Raw genomic sequence first — 16,095 nt, 5'->3', positions numbered from 1 at the left:
AAGTTCTTTAAATATTTTTTCCTACCTTTTCTCTCTCTGTTCTCCTTCTGGGACTCTCATTACAAAGATTTTGCTATTATTGATGTAGTCTTACACGTACATCTTTGAGGTTGTTAAATTTTCTTCAATCTTTTTGTCTCTATTCTTCAAGATTTACATTTTCTTTTCATCTATCATTAATTTCACTAATTATTTATTCTTCTGTGTCGATTAAAAAATCTACTTCTTCATTGAATTTATTATTTATTGGTTCATTATCATTATACTTTTATTTAATTCTTTAAATAAGGTATAATTATTTGCATATATTCATGATAGTGACATTGACATTTCCATTTGCCAAATTCAACATCTGGGCTCACTCAGAGTTATTTTCTTTTGACTATTTTTTTTAATTCCTGCATATGGGTCATATTTTCCTGTTCTTTTGCAAGTCTCAAATTTTTTGTTTGTAACTGGACATTTTATATAATATATTTAAGAAATTCTAGGCCTGATTTTTTTCCCCTGATGGTTGTTATTACTTTCTCTTTTCCTTTTTTAATTTCCTGGACTTAAAAAGGCTTCTACCATTTATTGATGGATTTTTGTATGGGTTGGTGAATGCATTCAAAATTCAGATATTTTTCTAATTTGTTCAAGCTTTTCTTTTTAAAATTTGTTTTAATGTTTATTTATTTTTGAGAGAGAGAGAGAGAGAGAGAGAGAGACAGGAGGGGGCAGAGAGATACGGAGACACAGAATCTGAAACAGGCTCCAGGCTCTGAGCTGTCAGCACAGAGCCCGATGCAGGGCCCGTACTCACAGACTGTGAGATCATGACCTGAGCCAAAGTTGGATGCCTAATCAACTGAACCACCCACATGCCCCACTTAAGCTGGTCTTTTTGCTAGGCCCTCTCAGGTCTTTCTTGAATGAATGAACAGCTTCTCTGTCAGCCACAGATATGTAGAGAATGTGGACTTTCCAAGGTCATTTATTTGTGTTTACACAGACTAATCAGACAGTGATGTGTGCTAGATTGGGCCTTCTTGAGTCTCCTCCACATGGACTGCCACCTTAACCAGAAATGTAAAGAGAAATTACCTGGTTAATCCATGATTCTGCCATTTCAAGGACGTCCCTGTCCCTGATCTGTTGCTTCCTACAAGTGGAATTAAAACTTAGCCTAGCAGAGCTGTATGCTTTTCTTGTTCTTTTTCTACCAGGTTTGCTATTTTCCCCAGCAGTGCAATAGAAAAGGGAGTTTTTGCCTTCTGCTCAAAAACAAGTCAGCCTCCACCAACAGGGAAGTTGCCGGTTTTCATGGCCAACTCTGCCCAGTATCCCACCATCTGAGCTGTGGGTAGAAGATGGGAACAGCCTCAAACAAGAACATTACACATTCCCAATTTTTACAGGATGGTCAGCAGCTTTTCATAAATAAACATTTTTAAAATTTTTTTTGCCTTTGGTTGATATTCAGAACTCTTAGATAACCGTGTTTTGAAAATTTTGCATAGTTTTATAGTTTTTCTTTTCTTTCTTTTTCTTTTTTCTTTTTTTTTTTCTCACTAGAAGTTCTGATCCCTGACTTACTTTTAAACAGTAACTAACTGCAAAAGCCTAGGAGTTACTTAATGTCATTGAAAATTACTAAATTAACTATAGTTGGTTAATAGCAGCCACATATTCTTTGCACTTTATCTGTTAAGAGGTGGAGTTTATGTTCATTTCCAACCCTCCTCCCCCTCCCCACAACTCCCTTGACGGCAGGAGGCTTTGTGGAAACTCTGACTTATAGAATACAACAGAAGTGACTCTCAGCCAAACTGCAGGGCCTAGGATTTAAGAGATTGGCAGCTTCCACTCTCTTTTGCTTCCTTGCAAAACAGTTACTGTGCTGTAAGGAAGCAGCAACTCTGTGAAGAGGCCTTATGGAAAGACACTAAGATACCTGGCCAATAACCTCAGCTGAGTACTAATTTTATGGCCACATGAGTAAGCCATCTTGGAAGTGTATCAACTAGACCTTGTTGAGCTACCCCAGTTAACTCAATCTAAAACACAGATGAGCGCTTCCTGCCAACACCTTCTCGAATTGTAAATTTGTGAGCAAAATAAATGATGATTGTTGTTTTAAATCATTAAGTATCTGGGTGGTTTGTTACACAGCCATAAATAACTAGAACATTAATTTTCTACCTTCTCAAGGAATGAGAGTTGTGGATTAAAGCTAAGAACAGTTATTATAATGTCCATTTATCATCTACCTAGCAAGTAAGATTCCCATGGCCATAAAATTGAATTGCAAAAATATAACCTAAAAAAAAAGAAGAAGAAGAAGAAAAAGCTGTGTAAGTTAAGCTTTTTATCTTGAATGGAAAGTGGTCATAATATAGAGGAGTGAAAAGTTTCATCCTGGGGATTATAGAGCAAAGAGGGAGGATTTAATGACAGAGGAAGGAGAGGAAAGTGATCAGTTGTTTATTTAACATGATTTGGCATAGTAATAATTGGAAGTGGGTCTGAGCACATGGGTGGCAGTTCGTGCACTAACATCAGTTGATGCTCTGTGAGGAGGCAGAAGGAGGTTGCACACTAGCATAGGTTATCAGCCCCTGAATTGCAAGCACAAAACAAAACTGGGGACTCTACACAGTGAGGAATGTAAGCTCCTTTCCCACACCCCTGGACCCCATCTTAGAAAAGAGCCAAAGAAGGAGGAGGTTCAGAAATAAAAGGATTTAAGTAATTCACTAAACAGATTGAACACACCTACAGGGTTTAAATTACTAAATCACACTGAATTGGTATCTATATTGGATATTGGTAATTTTCTCATCATACCTAGTGGCTGGAACTCATGTGGAAGACGTGAGTACTTAAATATGAAAAAAAAAAAAACATGGGGATGTCTGGGTGCCTCAGTCAGTTAGGCGTCCGACTTTGGTTCAGGTCATGATCTCACAGTCTGTGAGTTCGAGCCTCATGTCGGGCTCTGTGCTGACAGCTCAGAGCTTGGACCCTGCTTCAGAATCTGTGTCTCCCTCTCTCTGCTCCTCACTCACTTACACTTTGTCTCTCTCAAAAATAAATTAACAATTTTTTAAAAATAAATAAACAAATATGAAACTGTAAAAAATTCTTTTTGATTGCATATCCCAGTATATAACATGAGTATAACATAAGTATATAGCCTTGCTATATAACCTATATAACCTGACTGAGAATTTGACAGTGGTGTGCAGTTTTCTGGAGGCATTTCATGAAGAAATAAGTATGGCAAGTATTTTCCTTCACATCTTTTTTTCTTCCCTCAACCTTTGTCACCACTCTGTACAATCAAGAGACTAAAGTCACAGATGACTTATCTTTACTTAGGAAAAAATGGAGAGATTACCATATGGACAGGAAATATAAAGCAGTGGCTAAGAACTAGACTCTGGGACCAGAATGCATGGATTTGAATTCTGGCTGTGTCATTTACTGCCTTAGTGACAAGTCACCTAGCCTCTCTGGGTCCCCAATAGTTTCCTTTGTAAAATGAATACAATAATAGTGCATCTTGCTTCATGTTGTGATTATTAAGCAAGTGACTGCATTCGAAGTGCCCACATATAGTAAGTATGATTAGTGAGCTTGGCTATAATTGTCACTTTTTTTTTTGGAAAATCCAAGCTCACTGGGATGGCAGCTGGAATTTGCCAGCCCTGAATGATGTTGGGACTCTATTGAGAGGAGTAGAATAAATGGAACATGGCTGAACTGTGAGAAAGTGTGGCTCCCTGTTACTGAGGAGTGAAGACGACGATGATTCTGATGGACAGAAGAATACCTTAGGGAAAAAACCCTAAGAGACTCTTCCTTGGGACCTGGGCAATGGCTTAAGGAGAGCCCATGATGGCTTAAAGGGGAGAGACTCTTACATAAGAGCACATGCCTCCCAAACATGACAGATCTTTTACTATCAAGGTTAGTGGGGCTCAGAACTAGATGAAATTTGATTTTACAAATCCACACGTGTGATTTTTCCTCTCCCTTAACATAAATTAGAGGATTTAATAACCTTTGCTTATGATGGTAGCCAAAACTCAAATGTATTTGACCAAACTTGATGCTTCTGAGAAACCATTCAGCTGTGTTCCATGCAGTGCTATGTTTAGACCTTTTTCTTTTTTTACTATTAATTAGGGTTCTATTCTAAATAGTTGAGAATACATATTAAATGCATATTACATATTACGGTGACTAAATATTTTCTTAAAATTAGCTCAGAATTTAAAAAAAATGAAAACTCCTGCTTTAAGAATGTAAACGTAGCCCCTAGATATAGTCTTTAGAAAATGTCTAAGTCTGAAACCAAAATGACATCTGTGAAGTTGGATAAAAAATCTAATTCAAGAGCTAGAGGGCATATATATCATGGAGTAGGAAAAAATTAATGTGAATTTGCAAATTCTTAGAGCTAATAAGTCTATGCTATTGGCAAAGTTCAATCATATGCTCATTACACTGCCCTATGCTTTCATTTCCTAACTGGGAATGGAAATTATTTTTGTCAAACTAAGTTATATAGGGAACACAGTCCCAGGAAATAGAAATCCAGATACTTACAGCAACAATTTCTCCCTAATGTAAGAAAGCATATTAAGAGAAGCAGCTTGAGTAAGACACAGTCCCAGAGGAAATTGGGAGCACTATAACAACTTAATTTTTACTTCACCAAACTATAAGAAATGTTTATTTCTTTTAAAATACAGAAGAAAAGTCACTTTTCATGTCTAAGATTCTATAACTAGCATCAATTTGTTACCCCCCCCCTTTTATTTTAGCTGGTAAGCAAAGACTTTCGCAACCAGTCATTAATGTCCAAAGTAAAAATGGCCACTCTTTAAGTGTAAACTCAGTCATTACATTAGTGATATTGGTAATGCACATTTGAAATTGCAGGATGTGATAAACTGTAAGCACTATTGATTGTACACACACGCCCACATGCGCACGCACACACACACGCGCGCACACACACACACACACACACACATACACACACACACTCACATGCCACATGCAAGGTAAAAGTTTTCAGGAACTTGATAACAGCCACACCATCTGTAGTTATTCACCGGGGCCCAAAGTAGTAACACTCATCATGCCTTTCTGAGTCAAATGTGGACAAAGTAATAGTGATATTTTTAAAAGGTAACGTGGAATCCATGCAGGACTGAGGGCTGTGCCAAGATGTCTGTCAGAGATTCATATCAAATTGAGACCATCAAGGTAAAGTTTAGTGGGGGAGCATGATGTCACAGAATTCCAGGCAGCTACTGAGCTCTGCTGTCATGAACATCCAAAAAGTTCTATTTGTAGAGCAATGTTGAACATCTAAGTGAAATCTTCATATAAATAAAAACTTTGAAAAGAGTACTTTTATTAAGAAAGGCGTGTGTATATGCACTTGGGAGGCATGGTACTTTTGTAAGAGTGTATAAGATTTGGGATGGATTGCTTTATTCTACTTCATCATAGAACTAGAGAGCAGATAAGTTTGGTGAGAAAGATATCGAATGATTTTGTATAAAACAATAAACACGCAAATTACTTACAGTGTCATAATATATATCATTATGTATTCTATGCTTGTGGGCCATGTAATCAATATGTAAGTATCAGTTAACTGATATTCAGTTATGTTAATAAATAATTTTTTTGTAGAAACACAAAAGTAATTAGAATCATGCCACAGCTATATTCTTATTTATAGCAAACTTTTGCCCTATAATGCAGGCGTTTCTAATTACCTTTTGAAAGTTGTAGTTAATACCAACAAGAAAATAAATTGCCTGATATAACCTAGATCTTGAAAATGAGCATCTTAGCAATAAGTGTTATTACAAAGAAACATTCACCACAACAATGATTTTTTTTTGTCTTAAAAGTTGATACAAATAAACAATGTTTTGTTACCTTGGTTACAGCAAATTCTGTACAATATGCCCAGTTGGTCTCTACAGGGACTTCATGTATGTTTGTGGGTTATTGCAGAAGATAGTGAGACAGGGAAGTTGATTTATTTTTGCAGATTTTTTTGTTCTGCTATTAAGTAATCTTTTGTGTAAAGCTTCTTTCATCAGGTAAGTGAAAATATATTTATGCAAACATCACCCCCATGTCAAATCATCCCTAGGCATACCTCCGTATGCTTCTCAGTTACCCCTGAACACACAGCCTTTGCCTCAGCAAAGGAAATAACAAAGAGTTTTGTGGTCAACATGAACATTGAAAGTGGCTCTGTATATTCTTTCCCCAGCTCTGGGATACTAAAAAGACCAGGACTGAACAAGAAGAGAAAGCTCTTTAACTGGAGCTGTTTCCTCTCTCATGCTTCTTCTTGGCCTAAAAAACAGGCAGAAGTGAGTCATTCCTGTGTGGCAGTGAGGGGATGGAAGTGATGAAACACTAAAAAAGCCAGAGTGTAAACTCTCCCTCTTCCGCCACTGTTACTCCTTTGGGACAAGGGAAACTTACATTTTGTCTGCGTTGGCCAAGAGTGGCTCCACTAAGGAAGTAGCCAGTCAATGCAAATGGCAGTGTGAACTCTTTCCTCATCATGACAGTGATATGCTGGCTTCAACTCTCCCTACTATAGATGAGAGCTGGAAAGATGCTCTCTCTCTTCTGCTGTTTCCCCCAGCTCTTCTACCATAGTGCCAGAAGTACTTGCAGGTAGCCTGGTGCAGAAAAATAAGTGGCAAAAATGTGGCCACTTAGCCCTTTAGTGGCCAGTTAGCCCTTTAATGGCCAGTTAGCCCTTCTTTCTTTATAGCACTCTGAACATTGCTGAATTTTTACGGAATAATGGATGATTCTGTAAAAGGACTATATTTTCCGGCGTCCCTTGTGGCTACGAGATGTGGCCACGTGACTGAGTTCTTGACTATGGGATCTGAACATCAGTGATGGAATAAGTTCTGGGTCATGTCCTTAAATGAAAGAGCTGTTCCCTTCATTGTCCTTTTCCCTTTTTGTTGATAAGAACAAAGGCATGATGGCTGAAGTGGAAATAGTTATCTTGGACCATAACATAGGAGCCGGATATTGGAGATGGGGGAGCAACAAGTTAGAAGAGACCTGGGTTCCTGGTTGTTAAATCTTTTTTTTTTTCTCGTCCTATACTACAATGTTCAAACATTCCATGGGAGAGGACTTACTTAATGCGCTGTCATATTGGATGTCTCTGTTACAGAATTGGGGCTGTGACTTCACCCAAACTTACAAATAGCTAAATTGGAGCTTGTCAAACTTTTATGTGTATGCGAATCAGCAGAGATCATGTTAAAATGCAGATTCTGATTCAGGAAGTGTAATGGGTAAATTTTATATGCCAATATGTCCAGGCTATGGTGCCCAGTTGTTTAGTCAAACAGTAGTCTGGATGTTGCCGTGAAGGTATTTTGCAGACATCACTAACATCTACACTCAGCTGATTTTAAATAAAGGGGTTTACTGTTGATAATGCAGGTGAACTTCATCCGATAAATTGAAAGCCTTAAGAACAAAAAGTGAAGTTTCCTGGAGAAGAAGGGATCGTGCCTCAAGACTGTAACATAGAAATCCTTCCCCAGTTTCCAGCCAGTTGGCCTTTCTTACGGAATTCAGGTTTGTTGCTTCCCACAATTGTATGAGTCAGTTCCTCAGAATAAGTCTACACACGTGCACATACACACGTGCACATACACACACACGCGCACGCGTGCCGTCCCTCCCCCCCACACCCCTGATTGGTTCTGTTTCTTTGCAGAGCTTCAACTAATCCAGTAGGTCTGGGACAAAGCCTGAGAATCTGCATTTCTAATGAGTTCTCCATGCTGCTGCTCTGAGCCTTGTCCTTTGCATAGCAAAATTCTAGAGAGCTGGTTGGAATGTATTTCCAGTCTAGACTTTGACAAAAATGTACTGTGTTAGGCATGCCATTTAATGCATAGATCTCATTTCCTCATCTTTGAGATGAGAATGTTGGACTAAATGACCTCTGTGGCCCCTTTCAACTCCGATACATTATAACTCTGTGATGTGAACCCTCCTGGCTAGAGGCCCTGGTGAGAAGGCAACATGGATCTCAAACTGGCAGCTGGGCTGACCCCAGAGGTGCAAAAAGGTGTGTGGCCACCACGCATGGCTTCTTGGAGACGTGGCACTGGTTTCCTGTGTTGTTAGTCCAGTGTGTACCTTTAGAAGTGGGGTAGGTGGTCGTTCAGCTGGAACCTGTAACCAGAAACCTGATGCCTAAGGGAAGATAGTTAATTTTTCTCCCTTTGGTTAGGAAGAGAAATTCAAGAGCCTGATCTCTTTTTCCCAGGAAACCCATTTCCCAATGCAAAGGAGAAAGATAAGTCCAGTGACATAAAGCATTTGCTTTGTGTTATTTCCTAACACGTTGCACACATCACATGTGTTATAATGACTTTTAATAATAGCATCATTATTTATTCTCTAACCACAAAGAGCAAAGAGCTTAAATTATAATCCATTAAAGTTATGCTTCTATTTTAATGCTTTCATGCCTATGTTTTAGAATCAGATATTCTTGGGGCACCTGGGTGGCTCAGTAAGTTAAGCATCTGACTTCGGCTCAGTTCACAATCGAATGGCTCATGGGTGCGGGCCCTTGCTGACAGCTCAGAGCCTGGAGCTTGCTTCAGATTCTGTGTCTTCCTCTCTCTCTCTACACCTCCCCCACTAGTACTCTGTCTCTCTCTCTGAAAAATAAATAAACATTAAAAAACCAGAATCAGATATTCCTTCTGATAATATGTCCTGTACTTATCTGTTAAGCTTTGCTTTCTAAAATCTTAAATTAAAAAGGGGGTTGTTGTTTTCTTTTAGAACCACAGCGAAAATGAAGCTCTAATCATTCTTTAATGGTGAGAATCTGTTTCCATATATAATACAGAAGATTTGTCCATAAAATAGGCACCTTTAAATGTACAATATGGTCCAGGAGTTACATCGACAATTTTTATTCAGGGAATACAATTCTGCCATTCACTCCGCCATGGTCTTAGCTCCCCATCATAAAATGACATGAAAAATGTGTTTACTGCTTTGTGCAAAATGCTAGATTGTTTACTGATGGTGCTTTGGTTAGACTTATACCAGCAGAGTGGCAAATGATTCTCTGGGAGCATACATTAACACAGTTGAAATGAGACTATATATATATGCACACACACCATATACCTGAGATAAATAGGTTTCTTAACTTTCACCTGAAACACTGCCGGAGGCGTTGTGTGTTCATGCCAGTGTGAGTTTGTGTATGTGTGTGTGCATTTGCTTAGCATGTGTACGTGCAAACGTGTGCCCATGCGTTAAATTGTGGGTAAGGATGGAAAGAAAGGAGCTAATTTCTCCTTCCTGGCATGTGAATCTGAGTGTAATAGAGAGCTTTAAATCATTTCCCTATTTTCTCAGTGTCAAGTACTTTTTTGTCTCCTCTCCTCTCCCTCCAACACAATTTGCCTTAGGGGATTCTTCTAAAAGATGCTACTCCAATTTTTGTCCAAAGGGCAAGGCTGCTAAAAAAAATAAAGGCACGGAAGGCACTTGGTCCAAACCAGGAACCTGTTGCTGTCTCTCACTGAAATACTTTTCTTTCTCAGTATTTGAGTGTGGGGGCAGGAAAAGAAGTGATGTCAATGGCGGGGGGTGGGGAACAAATCCGTGAGAGTACAAAAACTTGCATTTACCTTTATTTGAGCCCATTTATTTCCCTTCTACACTGTCCCTGGAAAGAAAAACAGAACAGAAAGCTTCAAGAGACAAGGCTTGGCATCAGCGTATGCAACTCTTCACCTACCACATTCACAGAGGCCGCCTGTTTGCTCTAACGGAGGTTGACTTCACCTTTTATGCATGATCAATGGTTTATTAGAAATCCTGACATTCTTTATTCCCTAGAAACCCAACAGCATCCTTCACAAAGTGTCAAAAGCACTGGGACAGTCTACTTTGTGGTTGGTTGGGTGGTTTTGGTTTTCCAAATTAGATTTATTAACTTCAAAAGTATTGACAGTTGAATGAATGTCCAAGAATACAGACATCTAGCTTATGTTTGTTGCACTTCTTCTGGCTTGACTTTCATTTATTGAGGAAAGGCGCCATTTGAGACCTCTTGGCAAGTGAAAATCAGAGCTGGAGAACTTTGGCTCAGCTGGGAGATCCAGCTTCTGCATATATATCAGAATTGGTTGTATTGTTAAAAATTGATCAGAGCATTCTTCACTGGTTTTTCACAAGGAATTCGCTTCCTTTGGTGGAAGAATTGATACACACCCACTTTTGACTGCTTCGTTCCTATCACGGTGCTGGTCTACTCAGAATGTGGGATCAGCTGCATATCTTTGGCCCTCTATCGAACCCTGACAATATAATGGACGTATTCTCTGGTTAATTCATGGTGTCTGGTGTGCCTGCAGCCTCCTGTCAAACTCTTTATTAAATATTTATAGAACCATATTGCAAATAGACCCAGCTTTGCCCCTGGAGTTCTATGCACGACCAGGGAGAATATCAACTTGGTCAGCTCAGGGAGGAGAGATAAAATCTTTTTTCCAAGAAGTTTTCAGAAGCACATTGGATATGCGCCTTACAAATACTGTGGGACCATGAGTACTCCAGCCGCATTCTGTAAACAGATGTTATCTTGAAACTATGAAGCTATTATTCACGTGGGAAGATAAAGATGCCCACTGAGTTCATACGTAAGTCTAAGTATTTGGGGACAGGTGCTATCACTTCATGAAAAAAAATGTGGAAATGAATAATGGCACCTTTTGCTTAAGTAGTACATAGATACATGGAGAGTTGCCAGGAAAAAGTGCTAATGGGAGTGAGTTTGTGAGAAATGAGTAGATTTGGAGATTTTAAAACACTTAAAATAAATATCATGCATCAGCCACAAAGAGGAAGGTGTTAAAATGAAAATACCAAAGTTGTTGAATGTTTAACCGAATCAAGACTGGGGGTGAAGGAGGGCACAGCGTGCTCATCCAGGTAGAGAGGTAGGCCTGGTGCTCTCAGTGGTGGCCAGTTTCTGCACACCAAATGGTGCTTGAGTTTAGAGCAAAGTTAGTGGTCACTGGGCTATAGACCCGTGAGAGAAAATTCTTAAATTCCAAGATGTGCTGTAGTGCTTCTAGAAAAAAAAAAGTGCCAAGACCACAAGCTTCATGACGCATTTATGAGTTATATAATCATTGGGCTAGAGAAGACTTTGCACGCTTCCAGCCCATCTCCTTGTCTTTGGACAGTCCCCTTTCAAATTGTTTCGAAGATTTAGAGACTAATCCAGGGAAATGTCACTGTGCCAGATGGTAACCACACACTTAATTTTAATACCACAAGATAAATTACTACTTCCAGCCTTTAAAGGTATTTCAGTGGTTTCAGTAAATTTTTTAAGATCTTCGTATTTAAATTTTTAAATGCCAGTGCTAATTTGGCAGTACATGAAACCATAAATGTCCTTTTGACTTAGCTGACTCCTTGAATGAAATCAAGTTATTCTATAACAACAAATGCACTTTGTGGTAAATGATACTCACTACCATAAATACTGAACTTGTTGCTTCTCCTTGAACCAATGAAGTTATTAGCTGTTCTTCCATGCTAGAAATAATCTTCTTTTGTTTCCAGGTCTACTGACTCAGCTGTTTGTCACCAATATTCTAAGGTTTCCAGGCAAATTATATATATATATATATATATATATAGAGAGAGAGAGAGAGAGAGAGAGAGAGAGAGGGAGAGAAGGTATATATATATATATATATATATATAGAGAGAGAGAGAGAGAGAGACAGAGAGACAGAGAGACAGAGAGAGAGAGAGAATCCCAAGCAGGCTCTGAGCTGTCAGCACAGAGCCCAACACGGGTCTTGATCTCATGAACCATGAGATCATGACCTGAGCAGAGATTGAGTCGGATTCTCAACACACCAAACCACCCAGGTTCCCCTCCAGGGCACTATATTAAGAGCTATAGAGAGATTATAAAAGAAATAGAATCTTGACCAATTCTTGTATTTAGAGGAGTATATCATCTAGTAGTGGGGGAGGGAAGAGGAAGTATAAATGAAAAGCCTTAAGAACATATATGTTGAAAACTGAATTTGACCCAACCAAGGGTACACACACAGTGAATGCATATTATGAACAGATAGGGTTAATAAAGGTTTTTCTTGAAGATATGATCAAATTCCTATAGTACTGGGAATGATGGCTACTTAGTGTTGGTGCATTGGTAGGAACTAATAAGTATTTGCCATTGATAATATGAAAGGTAATGGTATGGTCTGCTCCCCTCCCCCACAAATTCCTATATTGAAACTCTAATCTTCAGTGTGATGGCAGTAGAAGGTGGGGCCTTTGGGAGGTGATTAGGTAATGAAGGGAGAGACCCCATGAGTGGGATAAGTGTCCTTATAAAAGAGACCCCACAAAGCTCCTTGGCCCTTTCTGCCATGTGAAGATACCACGAGAAGTCTGAGACCCAGAAGAAGGCCCTTGCCAATCATGCTGGCATCCAGAGCGTAGATTTTCAGCCTCCAGACCTGTGAGAAATAAATTTCTATTGTTATAAGCCACCCAGTTGATGGTATCTTATTACAGTAGCCTGAATGGACTAAGACAGGCAGGATGTTTGAAAATACTCCTGTCTTACAGTATGTTGTTAGCATTCCTGCTCTGAGGTTTTGTGGGTCGGAGTAAGTGTTAACTCTGGCTGTTACTATAGAGATGATTTAAGCAAATATGTGTGCAAGGTTAAGCACTTCACCCAAGCACGTCTACCGGACATACAATATTTTTGGGAAAGGCCCAGGTGAAACATCAGTAATGCAACACCATGCCTCTGCTGACAACACGCAGTTCGAATGTCTCAGGGACTTACGTTCCTCTAAGTGCACCTGTAATGTTTCAGGGTTGCCTCCATGGAGGGGTGGGCAGGTGGATGTTGCTCTGGGTCTCTCTCTCCAAAGTGAAAACTACAGTAAAAGACCAATGCTATCATGTAGAATCAAGAAATCTTGGCCTTTCTGGAACCCAACTCTGAGGATTCCTAGCCTAAGGGAATGGCTTTGTGGATAAGAGGAAAAGGGGCTGTGGGTCCTGACACTAGGCCTTATCTGAAGCCATCCTCCCTATCTCTGAAAGGATGTTGCACAACAAATGAAGCTGTGTTATATGGCATTTGTATAACTTTATATATATTCTCAGAGGTGGAAAAATGTAAGATTATCACATCTGCCCACACTTGAGATGTGTGAGGAACAATGAAGAGATACAGAGGATCTATTGAAGTCCTCAGAAAGAAAAGCGATAGAAAGAATGATCACATTTTAAGATTTGTTCTGGGATTGCTTTGGGTTTTTATTTGTCTTTTTACAAACATAACCTCATTATTGAAAAAACTTTTGGACCTCTTTTTGAAACAGAAATGATATTTGCCTGTTATATAGTAAGAACACCATTGTGGGAAGTCAATTTTACTGTCCACAAAATCAAAACAATAAAATATAAAAAGCGTTTTCTTTTCTTGAGTTGTTAAAACGCCTAACCTCAAAAAAAAGCACATTTCTTATTTTTCTTGTTTCAGAGTTCACCAGCTAAGACAGACAGAGCTGGGCCATTACCGTTCTCATCAGTTTAGATTTATACGATGCATGCATTGAAATGAACATCTGGACAGTCAGAGAATGCGTTTCATTTGCAAGCCCTTGTAGCATTCCCCCTCCCCCCCATGTTTGGAAAGTCCCTTTGGAAAACAACCTAAGCAGGAAAACAACATCCAGTAAAAGAAAATTACTTTTAAAAGCAAAAACTACTAAAAATAGGATTATCAATGAGAATATTTTTGCACACAGTAAAGATAAAAGTGAAATCATAAAACACCATGCAGAAATAAAATCAATCGACTACTTGGGTTTTATCTTGCAACCAGGCAGCCGGTGAAGTCAAACTCAAATGAGACTTCCAAGGCAACTAGCTGTAAGCAGTTTCCACCATCTCCCTGACCTAAATGGAGATTTTCAGCCTGGCTAAGTATTTCATAGAGACGTTTAATCCAGGTGCTTTATGTAGTAAGTTTGGTGATTCAGTGTGTGGCATTTGACAATGTGAGTCAGAATTAAATGAATGTCTCAGTGTTATAGTTGGGGAGCTAATGGAAGGGCCACATCTTGGATGAGTCATTGAACACAGATCCGGCTCCGGGCCACTTGCTAAAGATTGTGCAATCATTTTCACAAGCAGCTAAGGTGATAACCTTGATGTTCTGCCCTTTCTAAGTTCAGATGATCCAGCTTCTCCTCTCTGTTTCCCCAAAATAGATTTGAGTTACAGGAAAACCTTCCATTTTCATTCTCTCTTTTTTCTGTATGTATGCTGTGCTTTATTCATTACATGTGAACAATGCAGCTATTGTATTTTAACTCTTCATATATTCTGCCAGAGATAAAACTACACTTGTTATTTACAATCCCTCTTTCCTCCAAAAAATATTTGAGGCAGCTTAGAATGAAAGACGCAGATATGGTGAAGCTATTCAAGCAAGGGCAGATGAATGTGATTATGGGCCATGCTAGGTCAAGATAGCTATACCAGAATTTATAGGCTAAAGATAGCTCCTGAAACAGAGCATCAAATTTAGCTTTGAGCTTCCTGAACATTATTTTCAACATGTATCATTTGCCTTTTTTGTAAATGTCAATGTCTGCATTAGTTCCTTCTATTTTAGAATATAAGCTCAAAAGGGGGCTGGCATCACTGCTTAGCATGGTTTATCAATCAGATGGCACATTTTATTGAGGATCAGTTATATTCAGAATATTAGGTGACATGTGGGTAGGTAGGGGGAGACATCAAAGGAAAGGAGGAGCAGTCACTTGTCTCTGTCCTCAACGAGGTCACCGGTCAGTTAGATAAAACAACCATACACTTGAGAAGTCTCTTACCAGAGAACACACAAGCTAATGAATGTTAATAGAATCCTAATTGAGGATATGAGTGTGGGGAAATATAGCACTTAATATACGCATGGCCTGCTCTTTGATGCAACAGTTGGGAATGAGAAACAGGAAGTGAGTTTTCAAGGGTAGGTTTTCACTCCTATACTAGGCTAATGCATGGCGGTCCAGGACAGCTACCACAAGAGGTATTGTAGGATAGTCTGTGTGGGTGGGGTGACCTGAGCACTCTCTAGTCAGGTAATAGGACTAGGCTCTATTTCACCTATGCATTCCTGTATAATCTGGGAATTAAGGGGAAAAAAAAAGAAGGAAAAGGGGAAAGAAAAGAAAGGAGGAAAAGAGAAGGGAAGGAAGGAAAGAGGAGGAAGGAGGAGAGAAAGGGAAGAAAGGAGAGAGGGAAAAGAAATTATGGCCAGTTTCATGAACTTCTTATTATGCCAACGTGAAAATCATTTAGGTAACTTTCTTGAGTCTTTTTTTTTTCTTTTCTTAAACTTACTTGGCATAACAGAGTTAGAGACTATTGTTGTTTTATGAAGTGATAATAACATATATTTTTCCATTGTTTGACCAAGCAAGTTTTGAAAGAAAACAAAAGATTCACACAGAGAGAGATAAATTATTAGGTTTGTTAATACTTAAGCTGGATTGAAGAATGAATTAAGTGTGCAGCCATCCTAGGCTTTTGATCATTTCCCCTACACCAGACCTGGATATGATGATCACCCAGATTTGCTGCCTTGTATCTGCCAAATTTGGAACAGAGACACTAGTCTCCAGATCCATCTTTAAAAGATAAGCCTGGCTCTGAACAAAGTGTGACTACTATGGGAAAGCAGGAACTCCAGGAGGTATGGCTTCATAAGAAGAAAAAATCAAAAATAAGGAAAGGAAAAGAAAGGGGCTGTACCACCTGTGTTCTTAAACTTCTTAAACTTCTTCCAGGTTTATCCATCCCAAGTAAATCGCATTACCACAAATAAATCACACTGTGGTGAGGGTGAGTTAGGATGAGGACAGAGACCAGATACACTACCACGTGGTGTGGTCTCATCTCTTGAATCTCCGGAGGATCACCTGGGAA

Source organism: Acinonyx jubatus, chromosome B2, assembly GCF_027475565.1.
Source record: "Acinonyx jubatus isolate Ajub_Pintada_27869175 chromosome B2, VMU_Ajub_asm_v1.0, whole genome shotgun sequence".
NCBI classification, from domain to species: Eukaryota; Metazoa; Chordata; class Mammalia; order Carnivora; family Felidae; genus Acinonyx; species Acinonyx jubatus.
The sequence above is the reverse complement of the archived record's forward strand: the minus strand, read 5'-3'. Positions refer to the sequence as shown.